The sequence below is a fragment of the Schistocerca piceifrons genome, chromosome 4 (genome assembly GCF_021461385.2).
Source record: "Schistocerca piceifrons isolate TAMUIC-IGC-003096 chromosome 4, iqSchPice1.1, whole genome shotgun sequence".
Classification (NCBI taxonomy): Eukaryota; Metazoa; Arthropoda; class Insecta; order Orthoptera; family Acrididae; genus Schistocerca; species Schistocerca piceifrons.
Genome location: NC_060141.1, coordinates 612,009,285 through 612,035,179, shown reverse-complemented (window position 1 = coordinate 612,035,179; position 25,895 = coordinate 612,009,285). Strand labels below are relative to the sequence as shown.

At 41.9% G+C, this 25,895-nt stretch overlaps 1 long non-coding RNA gene across 1 annotated transcript; it reads right to left on the bottom strand.

The window, feature by feature from the left end:
- Positions 1 to 1,345: 1,345 nt before the first annotated feature.
- LOC124795513 lies at positions 1,346 to 25,273 on the bottom strand. The gene is made up of 2 exons (XR_007016711.1): positions 25,169 to 25,273; positions 1,346 to 1,851 (listed from the first exon to the last, which is right to left on the bottom strand). It is a non-coding gene; the product is annotated as an uncharacterized LOC124795513 (long non-coding RNA).
- Positions 25,274 to 25,895: the final 622 nt, after the last annotated feature.

Genomic DNA, 25,895 nt, shown 5'->3' with positions numbered 1-25,895 from the left:
AGACCAGCAAACGGGTCCACCTGCACACTGGAATCCGTCAGGGTTTCAGAGGCTCTTAGGGAAGTACCTGCGTTCTGAATTAACCGAGCGCGAGACCGCGTACTTGCATTTTTCGGCAACGCGCATTTAATAACAGATTTCCGCCGTCCATGACTTCAGTCGCCGAACGCATTGTAGTGTGCCGCCTTGACCAGTAGGATAGTAAAGTATTCGCTGCTGCGACGTAGGGCTACAATATCTATTTCTCAGCACCCTGTTCTTTCGAACCATATTTTTCCTTTGTTTTTTTGTATGGTAGAATATAGATGATTGGTGATGGTGTAGTTTGATGCCATAACCTGGATTCACGTGTAGGAAGTGAGATAGAGCGAGTTGTGTTCTGGTTAGTGTCGTGTGTCGATCCCCAGCAGATCACTTTGTCCACCATAGATCCCATTTTAGTAAGGCTTTTTTAAATAAATATTTTTGTATGATGTTTCATTAATAATTTTGTTGTCTTGTCTTGTTTAAGATCAATAAATCTATTGTGAATTAGACTACAACTTCTCCCTGAGTTCTGATTAACAGTTCCTACACATTTTTATGGCACTCTAGATCAGAAACATAAGGAGTAGCCTTTTCATTTGGTGTCCACTGCGTGGATCTTTTACTTCATTAACAGTAATTTTCTTTCAAAGTTTCGAACTGAACCATCAGCAGGGAGGGTTATGCCGACTCTCTTTTGGGACGAAAAAGGCGTCATTTTGGAGCATTACACCTATAGAGGGACCACTGTCACCAGTGCATCATACACAGATCTCCTACAAAATCATCTGCGGCCTATAATTAAATCAAAGAGACGTGGATTGCTGTCAGCAGGTGTCCTTTTGCAAGATGACAATGAAAGGCCCCACGCTACCCGTACAACAGTTGCAACAATCACAGACCTGCATTTTGAGTGCCTTCCTCATCCACCATACTCAGCAGACCTTGCCCCAAATGATTTCCATATGTATGAACCACTCAAAGACGCAATGGGAGGAGAGAAGTTCCGTTCTGATGAAGAGGTACGTCACATGGTGCATGAGCGGTTGCGTAGACTACCAAAGGATTTTTTTTTTTCTAAAGGAATTTATGCACTTTGTAAGCGCTAGAGGACTTGCAATGAGCATGGGAGATATGTTGAAAGATGATACAGCTTTGTACCACTTCTGCAGAATAAATAATATTTAATTCATTTGACTCACCCTCGTAGCTTTACTTGTTCGACTGTGGAATGAATGTTATATAATCTGAATGTTTATGTCAGTTATATGTGAGAAGATATCCCTCTGACACAGGTATAATTCAGAAAGCAGAGACGGTGTATGAGATACAACGATTTTAATTAAACAATCTTTTGTATTTCTTTAATTTTTATAAATGCACTGTTACATTGGAGCTACATATCTGCTACATAGAAGATGTAAAACATTTATATATTTCTTCGACAGTTGACTGTCATAATGGATGAGTATTGACCAAACGTAATGCACAGATAAGCTGATCTGTAATCTTTGGTTGCACTTGAAAATCATTTCTTGTTCAGTCACATACAAGGAATGAATTGGAAGTAACTTATGGACACTGATATACGTGCAGCTAGGAGATTGTTTCTGTAACTACGTTGCTGGTTGCGCAGCCGTTCTCTAGAGAGGTGTCGGTGCAGCAGGTGGTGTGGAGGTGCGGCTATCCGTGTCTGTAGTAACCGCCGCCACGCCTGTAGCCACCGTAGCCGCCATAGCCGCGGCCGTAGTAGCCGCCGCGCCTGTATCCGTAGCCGGCAGCCTCGACGGTCAACACCGCCGATAGCACCAGCGCCAGGAACAACAGCTGCAACATAACGCAGTAGGCACCGCTCAGTCTCACCACATTTCCTGATTATCCTGCAAGTTAAACTGTCTTAAAATTTATATTACACTACTGGACATTAAAATTGCTACACCACGAAGATGACGTGCTACAGACGGGAAATTTAACCGACAGGAAGAAGATGCTGTGATAAGCAAATGGTTAGCTTTCCAGAGCATTCGCACAAGGTTGGCGCCGCTGAAGACACCTACAACGTGCTGCCACGAGGAAAGTTTCCAACCGATTTCTCATACATAAACTGTAGTTGATCGGCGTTGCCTTTTGAAACAGTTAACGTAGAACAGGGAATCAGCGATCATAAAGCGGTTACTTCATCATTGATTTCAGCCGTAAAAAGAAATATTAAAAAAGGTAGGAAGATTTTTCTGTTTAGCAAAAATAACAAAAACCAGATTTCAGTGTACTTGATAGCTCAACACAAAAGTTTTGTCTCAGGTGCAGTGAAAGGTGGCTACACTGAGCCACTGCGCCAGAGATTGCGCCAAACAGTACTATTAAGCCGCCTCCACAGTGCCTGTTAAGAACTCGTAGTAGTCAGTGCTTGTTGAGAGCTTGTAGAAGTCAGTGCGTGGGCAGAGCTCGTTGTAGTCAGTTCGTGCCGAGATGTGCTAGTGGGCACTGCTTGTCGTGAAGTCGGAGTGAGATGTGATAGTGGAGAGTGTTGTTCCATGTTTTATGCAGTTATTTGATGGGAGAGATAGCAGATGTTATTCTAATGGAAATACTGTAACGATCAGAGTGCTTTTCGTCAATATATATGAAGGTAAAATATTGCGTGTTTTTTCATTAATTCCATGTTTTAAATAATGCATCATTACAGGTTCAGTCAACAAAGCATCTGGCTTGTGTTCTTGTATTAGAGTGTAATTCTGGTTTTCTTGAGTAATTATGGTATTTTTACTTCATTTAGTTACTTCAGTATAAATGGTATTTAAAAATTCTTGTCTTGTTGAAGAGGAACCGTGCCAGATGTGCGTTGAGTCATACTTCCACATACAGAACAGTGATACTTGTGCTTGGTTTAGTAGGTTTTATAGTTGCTGGGGACTTAATTAATTAACTGTGTTTACGAAAATTTTCTTTCATTGTTTGTTGCAGTCAGATTGCGTAATAATACTGGTCAGGGCCTACCGTTTACGAGACTTGCGTAATCGGACTTACAGCTACCAAAAACTAAAAGTATTTGCAAATTTATTTAATTACGACCCCATGCACGTGGCGACCGCTGCTTCGGATCGTCCCTTGGAATCTTCTGATTGTAAAAATAGTAGACAGTAGTATTGTTGTAGTAATTTGTAGTTTAGTAATTGTAGTTTATATTGCAAGTGTAGATTTGGTAATTGTCATTCTTCTAAAGGTATTTTTCAAAATTTAAATTGTTGTCTTGTCTATGGGTTTGACAATTTGTGCAATTATTTCAATTGTTCGTTAATCGTGTTTGAGGGAAACATCTCGTGTGAATAGTATTGTTGGAGATAAGGAGTCATTGTGTGTGATTTTCGAACAGTGACGAATTTTTTTATGTTTTGTAAATGATTACGCGATCAATGAAAAAGGCAAAAATGATGAATAGTGAGAATGACGAAATTGTTGACATGGCGAACTCGCCAACAGAGGAAAACAGTATGGTGGATAATGAGGTGGAAAACAATGTAATAAGTCGGGAAAATAGTCCGGAACCTTTTCAAAATTTTTCTCAATCAGAAAATTCACAGAATACGAGATCAACGATAGAAGATTCTGAAATAGTATCGAACACAGATAGCTGTATGGCTATGCAGAAGGAAGTTAGTTTTGTGGGAAATGTTAGGGGCGAAAAGAATTTCGAACCGGCTGATATGGAGCAGTTGATGGGTGTAATATTAAATTTGGGATCAGAATTAAAAACACGGTTCGACTCACAAATGGGAACAATTAAAACAGAGATGGGAACTTTGAGATCTGAATTAAAAACAGAGATAGGAACTTTGGAAACACGGATGGGAACAATGGAAACTCGGATAGATTCACGAATAGGAACATGTTTCAAAAATATGAAAGATGAATTAAAAAAAGAAATCAGAGAAGAAGTACAACCAATTTTGAATGCTCACAATAATAGATTAATTGCAGTAGAAATCAGACAAAGGGAACAGGATGAAAGAGATCGCGTGACAGTACAGAAATTTTCAGAGTTAAATTTACAACATGCAAAAGATAAGGAAGAAATATTTGAGAGAATCGAGGAATCCGTACCGAATGACAGATTAAATAACCTAACACAACAGTATGAACAATTAACTACTAAATGTGTTAATACTGAAACCCGAGTCGCGACACTTACGGAAGTCGTAAATAAACAGAAAGAACAAATAGGTGATTTATCGGAAAGAGTTGAGGAGATTTCAGACAAATTGACAAATCTTAGTTTACATGGGGACAGAGATTCGGATGATACAGCACCATTGCCATTTGCAGAAACCGAAGAGTATCAGAACATAAATAAACATGTTGAAAATCAGGGAAAATTTAATGAACGCGTTAAAAGGGAAGTTGAGGCATTACGAAAGCAAGTCAAACAGATCGAAGGCGAAATGGTAGGAAAAGACAGCAAAAGAAATTGGGAATCACAGATATCAGATGGGTTTGAAGAAAGTAATTTATTTCATTTGCGAGAAGCAACAAGAGAGCGCCAGGCGCGCGAACTTGACAGTAATCGACATTCGGACTGGGACAGACGCGGTAGGTCTTTGTCGCCACGAGGCGAAAACTTTGACTATAAACACTTTTTGACTGTTCGGAAATTTAAGATCTTCCGCAATTCTAAGAACGACATACATCCATGTACATGGTTAGATCAATTTACGTACGCACTTCCGCCAAATTTGCCACTAAGTCACAAACTAGAAATTATGTGCAGCTATTAATGTCCTCAGGGGATTCACTACTCTAAGTGAATATGTGCCGTAGCGAGCATAGGGCCCCGAGCTGTAGTGGTGCTATTTCTCTTTTAGTTTTCTGTACCGCTGCCTACTCTTTCACTATTCTTTGCATCTGTCAAACCAACTCTTCGACTATCAATCTATCTAGAGAGTAAGTAAACAATAACCAGATATGACTGTTTTACCCAAAGTGACTTTGGAATTTACCGTTTGGACTTACTATATTTTCTGCAGCATTCATTCGTAGCTTGAACGAAATCTTGCCTGTTTATCTTCGTGACAATGTTACTTCATATGTTGACGACATTCTTATTGCTAAACGTTCTTGGAGAGAGCACAACAAAATTTTGGATTCATCATTACATATTTTTGCAAAAGTTGGCATTACAGTAAACTTGGAAAAATCTGAATTTGGTCGTTCACAGGTGAAATTTCTCGGTCACACTATTTGCACAGAAGGTATTCTTCCTGATACAAAAAAAATTGGACGCTATACGTAATTATGCTGTTCCTGCCACAAAAGGTGAGGTTCGTAGTTTTCAAAATTTTTGTGGAATGATATACTTTAAAAAAAAAATTTTTGTGGAATAACATACTTTAGAGAAACTAACAGCTACATGTAAACATGCGGAGAGTACAAGGATACCGCGCTGTGTTTTGGCGGCGGCACATACTCAAAGCAACAGTCAAGTCTGCGCACCGCACAAGGCAGTCGTTGACCGCGAACAATTGCTTCCTACGTCACGCGCCTACAGCTGATCGAGCGCTCAGTGCGAATGCACTGACAGCCGTAAATACACAGTTTAATTTCTCCGATTAAATTCAGTATAAAGCTATAGTGACTTGATGAATTATGTTATTAACATTCAGTATTTTTCAGGATACGGTTGTATAAAATATTTAAGAACTACAGGTAAATTCTGTGTGTCTCCGACGTTAAGAGGACTTGCTATCGAGAAAATTTCAGAAAGAATGTAATTTCCAAGAAGAAACTAATAAACTGAAAAGGTAACTATTAATTGAGTTCATTTTTCAGGTAACATATTTCCACTTAGGTACGTACTTTAGACGTAATTTGCTGCTCGCGATTACGTGACTCATACTTTGTGTTAATTTCATGTTCTATGAATTTACTTGTGAAGCGATGTGATTGCGTACGTTAACTGATTTTGACAATGATTATTAATGAACTGGGTTGTAACTTGTGTATATTATGCATCGCTTGGCTGCACTGCTTTTTCACTGATGTCTTATTTTTTTTAATTATGTGCCTGCTGTGCTTAGTTATTTAAATTATAATTGTCACCTGATTTATTGTGCTGATATGTATGTAAGTTATACTTTGTGATTTATCTGCTTGCGCCTTCATGTTTACTTATTAGGATGACACATGAACATTTATTTGCTTATGCTGATATGATGCTAATGACCTGTTTGCTGCTATGCGTATGGAGTGCATATTTATACATTTCTGTTTGTTGTCATAACTACTCTTTAATTTGGTGTATAGAAATGCTGATATACTGTGTACAAACATAGAGTTTAGGTCACACTATTGTATTAATTATAGATTGTTTGCTTGGCAGAGCCTCGTTGTAAGAATTGTGCTGCTTCCACTTGTTGACATTCTGTTCTCTACTGGTATATTTACTCGCTATTGCTTGTTTTGCTTACGCTCAGTGCCTTATATTTTTAAGATAAGAAAATGAAATGCTATAATTCGACGAACGACATTGGTACAAGAACTTCGTTGAAGTCACATGAGCTGAGGTTTTATGGAAGCTGCATAAATTTATGCTAATAGGAAGGAAGCTAACGACATGACATACCAAAACTAGGTTTAGACCATTGACAGTTATTACACTGCATTTTTCGTGAGCAATTGAAATAGTAAGTGACACTTGACACAAGGAATACTCCACATGTTTGCTTCTGTTTGCCATAATTCTTGAAGTGGTGTACACACTGTGAAATATTGTGATCATACACATTCCATAATCGTACTTAATTACTGAGAGCTATTCGAACTAAGTCTGTTAGAGGTCATGTATGCATTTCTTTTGTTTATAATTCATAATGAGTAGAAGATTGGGCTCAGATGGATTACACAGAGGTTGTGTGTTGACAATGTGTCTTCGGATTGTATGGGCTGATGAGGTTTGCATTAGGATTTTATCTGTACTTGTTCGAGGAGACTGACTAGAGGAAAGAGTTGTTATGGAAGTGAAATGATATTGGTAATAAGGTTCATATTTATCGACGTATTAAAGAGGTATTATTGAGGTATAGAGATTATATGAAGTTGATGATTATTGGAGTTTTTGTAGACAAGAGGTAAGGTAAATGATATTGATGGTAAGATTTATATGTATCGACGTAAGAAGTATTAGTGAAGTATTGAGATTGTGTGAAGTTGATGATTATTGGAGTTTTAGTGGATAAGAGGTAAAGTAAGTGAGGAGCATATTTTTTTTTTGTTGGTCTTAATGGAACAAGGAGGATGAAGATAGCAGACTAGAACACTAAAGAAGAAGGAAGATAGTCTATACACACACTTTGTTAAATCACTAAGCAGTATATACTTTTTTTTTGAACGGAGGAAGTATTTGCATATCTTGGCTCACTGACAGTTGTTCAACAACAGTTCATTTGATCTGGCTTGGCAAACACTGGTCTTGATATGATGACTATGACGTTGACCTAACTATTATTAACTGTTATACATTGCTGCCACTACTACTTGATACACATGATGAACATCAGATTTTGACAGAATTGCATTTACACAATTAACACTATTCAATTACACAGTAGTACTTAATGTGGATGAAAGATGAGTGAGTGTGTTTTGTGTGTTTTCCTTTCCTAATCCTACCCACCTATCTCTTGAATATTATTTTATTTGTTTGTAGTGGCTTGCACTGACACCCATAAATATTATAGGTTTACTGATATTTGAGTATTTGTAATAGTTACTACGACAATTATCTGATATCATTTGTGTGTTTATTAGAATTTGTATGTTTAGTGTAAGAGCATTGTAAAAGCATTTGTATGTGTATTCAAACTATTGTTCATGCCTGAACTGTCAGATTAGTGAAGGTGAATATTATGGACTGTTACCTGCACTTTTCAACGTAATGTGTGACACTTAGGAATGACTAATTTCTGCTGATGAACTGAGTAATCAGTGATAGTGAATTTATGGACTGTTACTTGTACCTTTTGTACATGATTGGTGCCACTAGGACATGTTTAATTTCTGCTGATGAACAGTGTGATCAGTGATAGTGAATATCATGGACTGCTATCTGCACCTGCTCAACATTACTGGGTGCACAGATGGAGCTACTTCTATGGAAATGATGTCACTTGTTGGCGTCCGCACCTGCTCAACATTGCTGGGTGCAACTGATTGACTGCTTCTACTGAAATGATGTCACTTGTTGGTGTCTGCACCTGCTCAACATTGCTGTGTGCAACTGATGGACTGCTTCTACTGAAATGATGTCACTTGTTGGTGTCTGCACCTGCTCAACATTGCTGGGTGCAACTGATGGACTGCTTCTACTGAAATGATGTCACTTGTTGGTGTCTGCACCTACTCAACATTGCTGGGTGCCACTAATGAACTGATTCTACTGAACTAATGTGACTTGTTGCTGTGTGCACCTGCTCAACTTTACTGGGTGCCACTAATGGAACTGCTTCTACTGAAATGAAGTCACTTGTGGTGCCTGCACCTGCGCTCAACATTGCTGGGTGCAACTGATGGACTGTTTCTACTGAACTGATGTCACTTGTTGGTGTCTGCACCTGTTCCACAATGTTGGGTGCCACTGATGGACTGCTTCTACTGAAATGATGTTACCTGTTGGTGTCCTTTTTTTTGTATAAACTAATCATTGAAAGCATTTTATGTGAACATTTGTATAAACTGATTTTTTGTGTATTGTGTAAACTATTATGTAAAGCCACATGTATGGAAAGAATTTGTATTGCCTACTGTATTTTATATATTAGGTTATTGAAAGGTCAGTGCAAAGCCAAAGTTTTAACTAATTATGTGATATTTAGGTATTAATATTATCTTTTTTTTTGTCTGTATTTTTCTGGACGAATTTGGTGGTATTTTCACCACCAATGCTGGCAAAAATACCATCAAATTCTGGCCTGTGGAGGAGGGGCATATGAAAGGTGGCTACACTGAGCCACTGCGCCAGAGATTGCACCAAAGAGTACTATTAAGCCGCCTCCACAGTGCCTGTTAAGAACTCGTAGTAGTCAGTGCTTGTTGAGAGCTCGTAGAAGTCAGTGCGTGGGCAGAGCTCGTTGTAGTCAGTTCGTGCCGAGGTGTGCTAGTGGGCACTGCTTGTAGTGAAGTCGGAGTGAGATGTGATAGTGGAGAGTGTTGTTCCATGTTTTATGCAGTTATTTGATGGGAGAGATAGCAGATGTTATTCTAATGGAAATACTGTAACGATCAGAGTGCTTTTCGTCAATATATATGAAGGTAAAATATTGCGTGTTTTTTCATTAATTCCATGTTTTAAATAATGCATCATTACAGGTTCAGTCAACAAAGCATCTGGCTTGTGTTCTTGTATTAGAGTGTAATTCTGGTTTTCTTGAGTAATTATGGTATTTTTACTTCCTTTAGTTACTTCAGTATAAATGGTATTTAAAAATTCTTGTCTTGTTGAAGAGGAACCGTGCCAGATGTGCGTTGAGTCATACTTCCACATACAGAACAGTGATACTTGTGCTTGGTTTAGTAGGTTTTATAGTTGCTGGGGACTTAATTAATTAACTGTGTTTAAGAAAATTTTCTTTCATTGTTTGTTGCAGTCAGATTGCGTAATAATACTGGTCAGGGCCTACCGTTTACGAGACTTGCGTAATCGGACTTACAGCTACCAAAAACTAAAAGTATTTGCAAATTTATTTAATTAAGATCCCATGCAGCAGATAGTGTTGAGGATTAGTGGACAAAGTTCAGAACCATCCTACAATATGCATTAGATGGGTATGTGCCAAGCAAGATCGTAAGAGATGGAAAAGAGCCACCGTGGTACAACAACCGAGTTAGAAAACTGCTGCGGAAGCAAAGGGAACTTCACAGCAAACATAAACATAGCCAAAGCCTTGCAGACATACAAAAATTACGCGAAGCGAAATGTACTGTGAGGAGGGCTATGCGAGAGGCGTTCAATGAATTCGAAAGTAAAGTTCTATGTACTTACTTGGCAGTAAATCCTAAGAAATTTTGGTTTTATGTCAAAGCGGAAGGTGGATCAAAACAAAATATCTAGACACTCTTTGACCAAAATGGTACTGAAACAGAGGATGACAGACTAAAGGCCTAAATACTACATGTATTTTTCCAAAGCTGTTTCACAGAGGAAGACTGCACTATAGTTCCTTCTCTAGATTGTCGCACAGATGACAAAATGGTAGATATCGAAATAGACGACAGATGGATAGAGAAACAATTAAAATCGCTCAAAAGAGGAAAGGCTGCTGGACCTGATGGGATACCAGTTCGATTTTACACAGAGTAAGCGAAGGAACTTGCCCCCCTTCTTGCAGCGGTTTTCCGTACGTCCCTAGAAGAGCGTAGCGTTCCAAAGGATTGGAAAACGGCACAGGTCATCCCGTTTTCAAGAAGGGACGTCGAACAGATGTGCAGAACTATAGACCTATATCTCTAACTTCTATCAGTTGTAGAATTTTGGAACATGTATTGTGTTCGGGTATAATGACTTTTCTGGAGACTAGAACTCTACTCTGTAGGAATCAGCATGGGTTTCGAAAAAGACGATCGTGTGAAACCCAGCTCGCGCTATTCGTACACGAGACTCAAAGGGCTATAGACAAGAGTTCCCAGGTGGATGCCGTATTTCTTGACTTCCGCAAGGCGTTCGATACGGTTCCCCACAGTCGTGTAATAAACAAAGTAAGAGCATATGGAATATCAGACCGATTGTGTGATTGGATTGAAGAGTTCCTAGATAACAGAATGCAGCATGTCATTCTCAATTGAGAGAAGTCTTCCGAACTAAGTCTGATTTCAGGTGTGCCGCAGGGGAGTGACGTAGGACCGTTGCTATTCACAATATACATAAATGACCTTGTGGATAACATCGGAAGCTCACTGAGGCTTTTTGCGGATAATGCTGTGGTATATCGAGAGGTTCTGACAATGGAAAATTGTACCGAAATGCAGGAGGATCTGCAACGAATTGACGCATGGTGCAGGGAGTGGAAATTGAATCTCAATGTAGACAAGTGTAATGTGCTGCGAATACATAGAAAGAAAGATACTTTATCATTTAGCTACAATATAGCAAGTCAGCAACTGGAAACAGTTAATTCCATAAATTATCTGGGAGTAGGCATTAGGAGTGATTTAAAATGGAAGGATCATATGAAGTTGATCGTCGGTAAAACAGATGCTTCAAATGGCTCTAAGCACAATGGGACTTAACTGCTGAGGTCATCAGTCCCCTAAAACTTAGAACTAATTAAACCTAACTATCTAAGGACATCACACACATCCATGCTCGAGGCAGGATTCGAACTTGCGACCGTAGCAGCCTCGTGGTTCCGGAAAAGCAGGTGCCAGATCCAGATTCATTGGAAGAATCCTAAGGAAATGCAGTCCGAAAGGAAGTAAGTTGAAGTACACTTGTTCGCCCACTGTCTGAGTACTGCTCACCGGTGTGGCATCCGTACCAGATAGGGTTGATAGAGGAGACAGAGAAGATCCAACGGAGAGCAGCACGCTTCATTACAGGATCATTTAGTAATCGCTAAAGCGTTACGGAGATGATAGATAAACTCCAGTGGAAGACTGCAGAAGAGACGCTCCGTAGCTCGGTACGGACTTTTGTTTAAGTTTCGAGAACATACCTTCACCGAGGAGTCAAGCAGTATATTGCTGCCTCCTATGTATATCTCGCGAAGAGGCCATGAGAATAAGATCAGAGAGATTAGAGCCCACAGAGAGGTATACCGACTATCTTTCTTTTCACGAACAATATGAGACTGGAATAGAAGGGAGAACCGACAGAGGTACTCAAAGTACCCACCGCCACAGACCGTCAGGTGGCTTGCGGAGTATGGATGTAGATGTAGATGAAACGTTGTTGTGACGCCTCGTGTAAGGAGGAGAAATGCGTACCATCACGTTTCCGACTTTGGTAAAGGTTGGATTGTAGCCTATCGCGATTGCGGTTTATCGTATCGCGACGTTGCTGCTCGCGTTGGTCGAGATCCAATGACTGTTAGCAGAATATGGAATCAGTGGGTTCAGGAGGGAAATACGGAACGCCGTGCTGGATCCCAATGGCCTCGTATCACTAGCAGCAGAAATGACAGGCAGCTTATCCACATGGCTGTAACGGATCGTGTAGCCACGTCTCGATCCCTGAGTCAACAGATGGGGACGTTTGCAAGACAACAACCATCTGCACGAACAGTTCGACAACGTTTGCAGCAGCATGGACTATCAATTCGGATATCATGGCTGCGGTTACCCTTGACGCTGCATCACAGACAGGAGCGCCTGCGATGGTGTACTCAACGACGAAGCTGGGTGCACCAATGGGAAAACGTCATTTTTTCGGATGAATCCAGGTTCTGTTTACAGCATCGTGATGGTCGCATCTGTGTTTGGCGACATCGCGGTAAAAGCACATTGGAAGCGTGTATTCGCCGTCGCTATACTGGCGTATCACCTGGCGTGATGGGATGGGGTGCCATTGGTTACACCTCCCGGTCACCTCTTGTTCGCATTGACGGCACATTGAACAGTGGACGTTACAATTCATTCGATCCCTGCGAAACCCTACATTTCAGCAGGATAATTCACGACCGCATGTTGCAGGTCCTGTACGGGCCTTTTTGGATACAGAAAATGTTCGACTGCTGCCCTGGCCAGCACATTCTGCAGATCTCTCAACAATCGAAAACGTCTGGTCAATGGTGGCCGAGCAACTGGCTCGTCACAATACGCCAGTCACTACTCTTGATGAACTGTGGTATTGTGTTGAAGCTGCATGGGCGTCTGTGCCTGTACACGCCATCCAAGCTCTGTTTGACTCAATGCCCAGGCGTATCAAGGCCGTTATTACGGCCAGGGGTGGTTGTTCTGGGTACTGATTTCTCCGGGTGTATGCACCCAAAATGTAATCACGTGTCAGTTCTAGCATAATATATTTGTCCAATGAATACCCGTTTGTCATCTGCATTTCTGCTTGGTGTAGCAATTTTAATGGCCAGTAGTGCACTTAATTTTTTAACCGTATAGTCACAACCCCAAAAAGAGAATATTACGTTCTTGCATAAGTTCGTAGCATTCCCATAGCTTTAAGAAACACAAAAACTACATACAACAGAGACATAAGTCATCAGTAATATATCTGCTTCAATATTTACACTGAAGCGCCAAAGTAACTGATATAGGCACGCGTATTCAAATGCAGAGATATGTAAACAGCCAGAGTACGGTGGTGCGGTCGGCAACACCTGTATCAGAAAACATTCCTGGCACAGTTGTTAGATGGGTTACTGCTACCAGACTATCAGGTTATGAAGATTTAAATGACTTTGGAAGTGGTGTGACAGTCGGTGCACGAGCGATGGGACACAACATCTCATAGGCAGCGATGAAGTGGGGATTTTCCACTGCGACTATTTCACAAACGGACCGTGAATATCAGGAATCCGGTAAAACATCAAATCTCCAGCATCGTTATGGCCGGAAAAAGGTCCTGCAAGAACGGAACGAACGACGACTAAAGAGAATCGTTAAACGTGATAGTAGTGCATGCCTTCCGCGAATTGCTGAAGATTTCAATGCTGGACCGTCAACAAGTGTCCGCGTGCGAATCATTCAAAGAAACGTCATCGATACGGGTCTTCGAAGTCGAAGGCTCACTCGTGTACGCCTGATGTGTGCATGACACAAAGCCTTACACCTCGCCTGGGCTCGTCAGCACCGACATTGGACTGTTGTTGACGGGAAACATGTTGCCTGGTTGGACGAATTTCGTTTCAAATTGTATCGAACGGATGGACGTTTACGAGTATGGAGACAACCTCATGAATCCATGGACGCTGCATGTCAGTAGGCGACTGTTCAAGCTGGTGGAGGCTCTGAAACGGGGCGTGTGCAGTTGGAGTGATATGGGACCACTGATAGGTCTGGATACGACTCTGACAAGTGACACGTACGTAAGCGTCCTGTCTGATCACCTGCATCCATTCATGTCCATTGTCCATTCTGACAGCCTTCGACAATTCCAGCAGGACAATGCGACACCCCACACATCCAGAATTGCTACAGAGTGGCTCCAGGAATACTCTTCCGATTTTACTTCCTCTGGCTACCAAACTCCCCACACACGAACATCATGGAGCATATCTGGGATACCTTGCAATGTGCTGTTCAGAAGAGATGTTCACCCCCTCTTACGGACCTATGAACAGCCCTGCAGGATTCATGGTGGCAATTCCCTCCAGCACTACTTCAGACATTAGCCGAGTCCATGCCACTTCGTGCTCTGGCACTTCCGCGCGCTCGCGGGGACCCTACTCGATATTAGGCAAGCGTACCAGTTTCTTTGGCTTTTCAGTGTACAATGTCTGGCAACGCTGGGGTAGCTTTCCGATTCCGCGACTGAAGAAATCATGCGGTACTGACGCGAAGAACTCACCGAGACATCTTCGGAGCGAATTGTTTCCCGGAAAGGAAGTTCCTTGAAGTTTGTTCGACAGACAGTGGTAGAGGTGAAAATCTGAGGGCGCATGATCAGGTGAATAAAGTGTTTGCAGAATGACTTCCGAACCAAACTCCTGTACAGCGTTTCTTGTCAGTCCAGCAGGATGTGGGCGGGCCTTGTCGTGAAGTAGCATCACTTCACGCTGTCTTCCTTGTCGCTGTTCTCGGATTGCGTCTGCATGACGCCTTAGTTGTTGACAATAAATGTCATCGTTGGTGGATACCCTTTGGGCAAGCAATTTGTAGTACATCACACGGTCATTGTTCCACCAACTGCATAACATTATGTTTTGTGGATGCGCGCAGATATTTGTACGGGGAGCTGCTCCTTCATTTGATCTCAACAATGCGTTTATTTTCCTTATGTTAGCATAAAAATACCATTTCTCGTCACCAGTTACGATAGAGGATAGGAGTGGTCGGCATTGTTCACGAAACAGTTGATGGCGAGCAAGCAGGGATGCACACATGGTCACCTGCTGATGTGACTTTAGCTTGTAGCATGCGGCACCCATCCACCCAATTGTATGCATTGCATGAAAGTGTCGGACGATGGTGTAATGACCCCAATTCATCACATATGCCACTTCTCAAGTACACTGACGTGAATCATTGTGGACTATTTCGTTTAAACGATCTACTTCAAACATCGAAAATCTTCCTGAATGTGGAAAACGATCACACTTAAAAAGAGAAAACCATTTTCTTGCCGTGCTCTGTCCTATCGCATTATCCCCATACACGCCGCAAATGTTTCTGTCTGTCTCCGCTGCTGTCACCGCTCTATTGAAATGAAACAGAAGAATATGTCGGAAATGTTCCGATTTCTCTACTTGACACTCCATTTTACAACGTGAAGATCTCAAATAACCACTTCCAAATGATAGTATATAAACTCAAATAGTGACCGTAAACTACAAATAGAAAAATTATAATCGACAAATAGAACCATGGCAACCGGAACACCAACAGGCTGCAAAACAAAAACGTTATGACTTATACACCAGCCTCATAGTTTTACGAACACCTGAATTATGAAGTTTCATGGAGTCAAACGGAAAAAAATCACTGCCATCCACAAATTCCGGAGGTAGCAAGAGCAGTTAAGCGCGAGAAATATTGAACAATAGGCTTAACATCTTAACAGTCCAAGTTACTGACAGGAATAATGTACAGTACCAATCGGATCACATTTGCACAGATGATAGGAAAATAGTCTAGAGGACCAAAGGTGGCAAACGACATAAAATAACGTATATGTTTTATTTCCGAGTCTCTTTGTGTAACGTTTTTTGTTAGCTATTTCACTGATTGACATAAGTTCCTTGTCACTCAACGACACCGCCAACATAGTTACAAACATAGCACCATTTCAGTTGCTAACCGCTACCAAATCTGATTTCGTATCTCCTTCTTTTGCACCGAAAACATTTTAATTAATGATGTGTTCTTTCTTTTATCTCGACGCTGTGCTAGCCCCGTCATCTCTCTTTGCCCTATGTACTAATAATAATTAGTGCTAAAATGCTCGTCTTGCTCTCTCCTTGCACTTTATCACTATACTGTCGTCTACATTGCAATGTTAGGTTGGTCCAAGCGTGTTAATATATGTATATCCTTCATTCCTAAGGAAGCTGTCTTACTCTGCAAATTTAACATGTATGTGTATCACTATATCTGACCATCTACACCCCGTATAAGTAATATTAATATATTGATACTAAATCTATTTAATATTAAAATAATATTATTATGGGTTTAGAACTGAGAAATTTTATCTTCAGAGGAAGTGCGTTTATGAGAGTGAGAGTCACCACAAATCATTTCGTGTACGTCTATCAGTGTCGTGATGTTAAACAGTCAAATTAAATTTAAGAAATACAAATTGGAACAAAAGTGTGGCCAAACAACGGTGACAATCTGCCTGTCAAGTTTTGCATATTATTCAACGATTTTTGAAATTCATTATCCCAACTAGGATGCACCACTTAACATACTCTGTATCACATGAAAAATTAATGACCGAATTCTTTTAAAATAGTGTATTTTATTAGCCAATGAACACTTCAAAGAATAACTTCATCTGCAATCTCTTATTTGACTATTAAAATACGGTCAGAGATACACTGTGTGATCAAAAGTATCCGGGCATACCCAAAAACATACGCCTTTCATATTAGGTGCATTGTGCTGCCACCTACTGCCAGGTACTCCATATCAGCGACCTCAGTAGTCATTAGACATCGTGACATTAGACATCATAACCCACGCATCACGCCTGCAAATGCCAAACGGCGCCTAGCTTGGTGTAAGGAGCGTAAACATTGGACGATTGAGCAGTGGAAAAATGTTGTGTGGAGTGACGAATCATGGTATACAATGTGGCGATCCTGTGGCAGGAGTGGGTACGGCGAATGCCCGGTGAACGTCACCTGCCAGCGTGTGTAGTTTCAACAGTAGAATTCGGAGGCGGTAGTGTTATGATGTGGTCGTGTCTTTCATGGAGGGGGCTTGCACCCCTAGTTGTTTTGTGTGGCTCTATCACAGCACAGGCCTACATTGATGTTTTAAGCATCTTCGTGCTTCCCACTGTCGAAGAGCAATTCGGGGATGGCGATGGCATCTTTCATCACAATCGAGCACCTGTACATAATGCACGGCCTGTGGTGGAGTGGTTACACGACAATAACATCCCTGTAATGGACTGGCCTGCACAGGATCCTGACCTGAATCCTATAGAACACCTTTGGGATATTTTGGAACGCCGACTTCGTGCCTGGCCTCACCGACCGACATCGATACCTCTCCTCAGTGCAGCGCTCCGTGAAGAATGGGCTGCCATTCCCCGAGAAACCTTCCAGCGCCTGGTTGAACGTATGCTTGTGAGAGTGAAAGCAGTCATCAAGACTAGGGGTGGGCCAAAACCATATTGAATTCCAGAATTACCGATGGAGGGCGAAACGAACTTGTAAGTCATTTTCAGCCAAATGTCAGGATACATTTGATCACATATTGTATGTTATCACAGCAGGAACACATCTGTTGGACCTTAAAATAATGAACATATTATGCAAACGTTTCTGTGGAACATACAAATGATCAAAAACGTATCACGTTTCTGCGAATGTAACTGCATCCTTGCAAGTGATGTCACATTGAAGTTTCTCTATTGCGTAATTTAGACTGCAGACGCACTGGCACGCGTACACATTTCACAAAGTTAACACGAATAGTTTAAAAAACTTCAAAATGTGATTGGACATTTTTGTTGTTAATGAGTGACAATGTTAACACGCAGTGAATTACAATTTTCTTTATAGTAAGGGAAGAATATAACCTGTCAGTTCATTATGAAGATAAATACATGTTAGTTTCTGTAGTTAGTTATAACTAAGTCCATCGTCACAAAGAAGCATTATTGTAAATCTGTAGTAAAATTTTATATTTTTTCGAAATTCTGAGTTCCTTGGTTAGATAATAAACCATATTGAAGAAATTTCTCCATTTAAAGATTTTTAAATCACGATAGGTGAAATGGAGAGAACACTCCCGATATCGGAAATTCGAGTCGTATAATGTCAGATTTGCATATTATTTTCAAATGCATAAACTTTCCAAAAATTTTGAGAAGAACGTTAATAGTGGAATGGGTCGATGATTATTAATATCTGTCCTAATACGCTTTTTAAAAGATTGTTAATGACACACATAAATCTGGCAAGAAAAATGCCTTGTGAAAATTATGCTCCATATGTGGACGTAGGACAGAGTGAGAACAAAGACTGTGTTAGCAATCTGCCCTTGTGTATCGTAAAAATGTATGTTGATGAAGAGAGAACGCTAATGGCGGTCGTCTGCCGCTATACTCAGAAGACTAGTTTGAGACAAGGATCTGGATCTGGAGCGAGCTAGTGTTCCATTCTACAGGTAATCATGAATAAACAGCGGACGTATGGAGAGCTATATGTGCAAGCAGTCATTCCTCTAACAGAAGTCACTCAGAAATAGTAGGGTTATGCCACTTATTGATGTTGCTGAGTTCTAGAATACTTGTGAGTTACCTGCATCTAACGGCCAAATGGCATCCATACAGCGCCGTAGTGTTTTATTTCGTTGTACGCTATGCAGTGAATCCCTGTACTTGTATGTTGAAATGGACCTTGGTTGACATTTAATGAATGGGTCGTCTTTCGCTCAAATATTATTACGCGTTCCAACACACGAACTAAAAACTAGTGTGAGCTAGATACTTTGTTATTAAGTCATAGAAATTAATATTTTCTGCTAGCTATATTATGCTAAAGCAGCTATGTAAGAAGTATTCACCCAGTTTGAAAATCTTCACTTTGTGACTATCAGTTCAATTTCTATTTTCTACATTCGCAGGAGATAAAAAGCAATAATCTAACAACGCCTCCTCCACTCTATGTTTGGTAACATGTGCTACAGCGCCGTTAATTACGACTTCCTTTTGCCCTTCCTGTAGAGGGGTAATTAAATAGGCTTCTGTCTCACAGTAGGAGTTACAATAAACGGAAGCATTACCAGCGAGACCCTAAATTTGCAGTTTCTAAAAGTGAACTGATATGGTGCCACCTATAGCCCAAACATGCTCAATGGGGGACAGATCCGGAGATCTTGCTGGCCAGGGTAGTTGACTTACACCTTCTAGAGCACGTTGGGTGGCACGGGATACATGCGGACATGCATTGTCCTGTTGGAACAGCAAGTTCCCTTGCCGGTCTAGGAATGGTAGAACGATGGGTTCGATGACGGTTTGGATGTACCGTGCACTATTCAGTGTCCCCTCGACGATCACCAGTGGTGTATGGCCAGTGTAGGAGATCGCTCCCCACACCCTGATGCCGGATGTTGGCCCTGTGTGCCTCGGTCGTATGCAGTCCTGATTGTGGCGCTCACCTGCACGGCGCCAAACACGCATACGACCATCATTGGCACCAAGGCAGAAGCGACTCTAATCGCTGAAGACGACACGTCTCCATTCGTCCCTCCATTCACGCCTGTCGCGACACCACTGGAGGCGGGCTGCACGATGTTGGGGCGTGAGCGGAAGACGGCCTAACGGTGTGTGGGACCGTAGCCCAGCTTCATGGAGACGGTTGCGAATGGTCCTCGCCGATACCCCAGGAGCAACAGTGTCCCTAATTTGCTGGGAAGTGGCGGTGCGGTCCCCTACGGCACTGCGTAGGATCCTACGGTCTTGGCGTGCATCCGTGCGTCGCTGCGGTCCGGTCCCAGGTCGAAGGGCACGTGCACCTTCCGCCGACCACTGGCGACAACATCGATGTACTGTGGAGACCTCACGCCCCAAGTGTTGAGCAATTCGGCGGTACGTCCACCCGGCCTCCCGCATGCGCACTATACGCCCTCGCTCAAAGTCCGTCAACTGCACATACGGTTCACTTCCACGCTGTCGCGGCATGCTACCAGTGTTAAAGACTGCGATGGAGCTCCGTATGCCACGGCAAACTGGCTGACACTGACGGCGGCGGTGCACAAATGCTGCGCAGCTAGCGCCATTCGACGGCCAACACCGCGGTTCCTGGTGTGTCCGCTGTGCCGTGCGTGTGATCATTGCTTGTACAGACCTCTCGCAGTGTCCGGAGCAAGTATGGTGGGTCTGACACACCGGTGTCAATGTGTTCTTTTTTCCATTTCCAGGAGTGTAGTAATTGCTGATACTAAAGAACCATCCATCATCCACTATTAGGCTTCATGTATAAGGTTAAACGGAATACCGCTGAGGAAATTTTGGAGGTTGTCCAGGAGTATTTTCTGAATATTTTGGTACGAGTGATCTGTGGTCTGTCCCAGAACAACAACTTTTTTTTTTTTTGCTCATCAGTCTACTGACTGGTTTGATGCGGCGCGCCACGAAGTCCTTTCCTGTGCTAACCTCTTCATCTCAGAGTAGCACTTGCAACCTACGTCCTCAATTATTTGCTTGACGTATTCCAATCTCTGTCTTCCACTACAGTTTTTGCCCTCTACAGCTCCCTCTAGTACCATTGAAGTCATTCCCTCATGTCTTAGCAGATGTCCTATCATCCTGTCCCTTTTCCTTGTCAGTGTTTTCCACATTTTCCTTTCGTCTCCGATTCTGCGTAGAACCTCCTCATTCTTTACCTTATCAGTCCACCTAATTTTCAACATTCGTCTATAGCACCACATCTCAAATGCTTCGATTCTCTTCTGTTCCGGTTTTCCCACAGTCCATGTTTCACTACCATACAATGCTGTACTCCAGACGTACATCCTCAGAAATTTCTCCCTCAAATTAAGGCCGGTATTTGATATTAGTAGACTTCTCTCGGCCAGAAATGCCTTTTTTGCCATAGCGAGTCTGCTTTTGATGTCCTCCTTGCTCCGTCCGTCATTGGTTATTTTACTGCCTAGGTAGCAGAATTCCTTAACTTCATTGACTTCGTGACCATCAATCCTGATGTTAAGTTTGTCGCTGTTCTCATTTCTACTACTTCTCATTACCTTCGTCTTTCTCCGATTTACTCTCAAACTATACTGTGTACTCATTAGACTGTTCATTCCGTTCAGGAGATCATTTAATTCTTCACTTTCACTGAGGATAGCAACGTCATCAGCGAATCGTATCATTGATATCCTTTCACCTTGTATTTTAATTCCACTCCTGAGCCTTTCTTTTATTTCCATCATTGCTTCCTCGATGTACAGATTGAAGAGTAGGGGCGAAAGGCTACAGCCTTGTCTTACACCGTTCTTAATACGAGCACTTCGTTCTTGATCGTCCACTCTTATTATTCCCTCTTGGTTGTTGTACATATTGTATATGACCCGTCTCTCCCTATAGCTTACCCCTACATTTTTCAGAATCTCTAACAGCTTGCACTATTTTATATTGTCGAACGCTTTTTCCAGGTCGACAAATCCTATGAGAGTGTCTTGATATTTCTTTAGCCTTGCTTCCATTATTAGCCGTCAGAACTGCCTCTCTCGTCCCTTTACTTTTCCTAAAGCGAAACTGATCGTCACCTAGCGCATTCTCAATTTTCTTTTCCATTCTTCTGTATATTATTCTTGTAAGCAGCTTCGATGCATGAGCTGTTAAGCTGATTGTGCGATAATTCTCGCACTTGTCAGCTCTTGCCGTCTTCGGAATTGTGTCAATGATGCTTTTCCGAAAGCCAGATGGTATATCGCCAGACTCATATATTCTACACACCAACGTGAATAGTCGTTTTGTTGCCACTTCCCCCAATGATTTTACAAATTCTGATGGAATGTTATCTATCCCTTCTGGCTTATTTGACCGTAAGTCCTCCAAAGCTCTTTTAAATTCCGATTCTAATACTGGATCCCCTATCTCTTCTAAATCGACTCCTGTTTCTTCTTCTATCACATCAGACGAATCTTCACCCTCATAGAGGCTTTCAATGTATTCTTTCCACCTATCTGCTCTCTCCTCTCCATTTAAAAGCGGAATTCCCGTTGCACTCTTAATGTTACCACCGTTGCTTTTAATGTCACCAAAGGTTGTTTTGACTTTCCTGTATGCTGAGTCTGTCCTTCCGACAATCATATCTTTTTCGATGTCTTCACGTTTTTCCTGCAGCCATTTCGTCTTAGCTTCACTGCACTTCCTATTTATTTCATTCCTCAGCGACTTGTATTTCTGTATTCATAATTTTCTCGAAACATGGTTGTACTTCCTCCTTTCATCAATCAACTGAAGTATTTCTTCTGTTAGCCATGGTTTCTTCGCAACTACCTTCTTTGTACATGCCGGCAATGGAGAGTGAAGCTTTGACAATGCCAGCCACTCGTGCTGGTGAAACGTCAGAAAAACCATTAGATGAACGTCGACCGAAAATCCCGAGACAGAAGCCAACAGACAGTTTGACAACAAGTGGCCACGAAAGCCTTAACAATTTTGTATTATCTTATCTTCACCGCTTTCCGCTCTTGAATAGGAATTGGCTACCATTTCTCCACAGGCCTTCAGACATCTCACTGAAAGTGTCCTAAGCAGAGTTCTAGTCATCATAAAGGCGAATGATGGACACACTCTTCATTAATGTCCCTTGGCAACAGCAGCCGATAATGATGAATGGGAAAGTCAAGCAAAGGGTGAGTCACTGTAAACAGTTTAGTGACAGGATTGTGCTCATCAGAACCGAAAGCAGATCAACACTGACAACAACACTTGAGGTATACATTCGAAGTCACAAGCATAAGATGAAGAGATAAAGATAGAAAAAGCCTATGAGAATACTGAATGGGTAATTCAATACGTAAAGGGAGATGAAAATCTAATAGTCAAGGAGGACTGGAATGCGGTTGTAGGGGAAGGAGAAGAAGAAATGGTTTTGAGAGAATATGGAGTTATTAGTAGGAATGACAGGAAAAAAGAGTAATTGAATTCTGCAACAAATCTCAGCTCGTAGTAGCGAATACTCTTTTGAAGAATCAGAAGAAGAGTAGGCGTACTTGGAAATGGTCGGGAGAAACGGAAAGATTTCGTTTCGATTACATCATGGTCAAGCAGAGACTCCGAAAACAGATATTCTATTATAAGGCTGGAGCAGATGCAGATTCAGATCACAATTTAGTATGGATGAAGAATATGCTGAAGCTTAAGAGATTAGTCAGGAAGAATAAATGCGCAAATGAGTAGGATACGGAAACACTAAGCAATGAAGAAATACGCTTGAAATTCTCTGTGGCTATAGATGCTAAGATAATTAATAGTTCAGTAGGCAATTCAGTTGAAGAGGAATTGACGTCTCTAAAGAAAGGTAATAACGGAAGTTGGAAAGAAAAACTTAGGTAGTAGGAAGGTAACTGCAAAGAAACCATCGGTAACAGACATAAATATTTCAGTTAATCGACGAAAGAAGGAAGTACAAAAATGTTCAGGGAAATTCAGGACTGCAGATATAGAAAATGGTTCAAACGTGTCTAGAGTGTTTACTTTGTATGCACACCTCTAAAAATTATACTTTAACATAATCTAGTGTTTCATAGTTCTGCTGTAGGGCTTATTGTCCCAGAATTACATAACAAATAGTTCACTTCTTCCAGTTCTGACTAAGCTTAACGGGACGATTTCCTTGGTTTTAAGGCATTTGCCGGAACTGGAATTCACCTCTCATATACAATGATATGTAGGAAGTCATGTGACTGCGATATGCACCTGTACAGATGGCGGTGGTATCGTGTACACAAGGTATGAAAGGGCAGTGCATGGGCGTTGCTGTCATTTGTACTCATGTGATTCATGTGAAAATGTTTCTCATGTGATTATGGCCGCACGACAGGAATCAACAGACTTTGAATGTGGGTTGGTAGCTATACGAATGGGACAGTCAATATCGGAAATCGTTAGGGAATTCAACATTCAACATTCCGAAATCTACAGTGTCAAGAGTGTGCCGATAAAACCAAATTTCAGACATTACCTTTCACCACGAACGACGCAGTGGCCGACGGTCTTCACTTAACGGCCGAGAGCAGCGGCGTTTGCGCATAGTTGTCAGTGCTAACAGACAAGCAACACTGCGTGAATAATTGCAGAAATCAGTGTGGGGCGTACGGTGAACGTATCCGTTAGGATAGTACGGCGAAATATGGCGTTTACGAGCTACGACAGCGGACGACCAACACGAGTGTGTTTGCTAACAGCACGACATCGCTTGCACCGCGTCTCCTAGGCTCGTGACCATATCGGTTGGGCCCCAAGTTGGCAACAAGGCATATACAAGATGATGTTGCCCGAATGAGATTTTCACTCTGCAGCGGAGTGTGCGCTGATATGAAACTTCCTGGCAGATTAAAACTGTATGCCGGACCGAGGCTCGAAGTCGGGACCTTCGCCTTTCGCGGGCAAGTGCTCTTGGTAGAGCACTTGCCCTCAAAAAGGAAAGGTCCCGAGTTCGAGTCTCGGTTCTGCACACAGTTTTAATCTGCCAGGAAGTTTCGAGATGATGGTAGTTCCATAATGGTATGTGCTGTATTTACATGAAATGGACTGGATTCTCTGGTCCGACTGAACGAGTCATTGACTAAATGGCTATGTTCGGCTACTTGGAAACCATTTGCAGCCATTTGAGTGCCATCGAATATTTATTGGACATAATCGAGAGGTCAGTTCGTGCACAACATCCTGCACCAACAAAACTTCCGCAATTATGGACGCCTACGGAGGCAGTATGGCACAATATTCCTGCAGGGGACATCCAACGACATCTTGAGCCCACGCCACGTAGAGTTGCTGCACAACGCTAGGTCGGACACGATATTGTGAGGTGTCTCAAGACCTTTATCACTTCAGTGCATTCCCAACTGGGACTCCCACTGACCAACTATCAACTCGGCGGTATTTTTCTGGAAATTGGCTCTGACATGGATCGTTACTGAGTTGCCCGTTCTAAATAGAGAATCAAAAATAAAAAAAAAAATAAAAAACGAAAACCGAGTTATGACCAGCTTTAACAGAGAACACGCAGAGGTGGTCACCTTGCCAGTAGGACAGGCGACTCACGCACACGAACACATACATACACAGACTCTGACTCACCAGAAGGCGGAACATGGTGGCGGAACCGGCTGAAAAGTGAATCGCCGTACCGGCGCCGCGACCAGCTTATATACTGGAGCTGCCGCCGGCCTTCCACCCGGCGCGGGTGCCGGTTTGTGACCGCTGTTACGCAGCAACCCGTGCGGGGAGCGGCGTCCCCTGCCTAGCGTGCAATTAGCAACCTTAGATCAAAATAAAACGCCCACATAGAGTTCTCTCTCACACTTTACTACAACGTGACCCTGCGGAAAAGATAAACATAAAAAATTAACACAAGGAGAACCACGTACGTGTGTACGGCTCTCTGCCGACGGACGTAAGCCGTTCTAGAAAAGTCGTACTTTATTTTGCAGGTGACCTCACATAAGGATACATCTTCAGACAGGTGGAGTTCCGCCAGTATTGATGTAAAGGTGACATCAGTGTGGTTAGTTTTTATAGGAAATACCACAGCATTGTACGATATGAGGGAATTTTCTTTCGTTATTTCTTCGTACTGTTGTTATTGTGCCAGATGCACTGAACATTACTGTTACTGAAATACTAGCTTAGGGCCCGCTGCTTCGCTCGAATGGGCTGTATGGCCTTGATAGATTCCCTTTTTTTTTGTTTTTCTGTACTCGAATTTTTATATTGCTCACAAATTGCAACAATTTCTAAATATTTCACGCTAATTAAGGTCACAGAAGCATGGTCCTTTCCGAACATACTTCTGACCAAAAAGCGA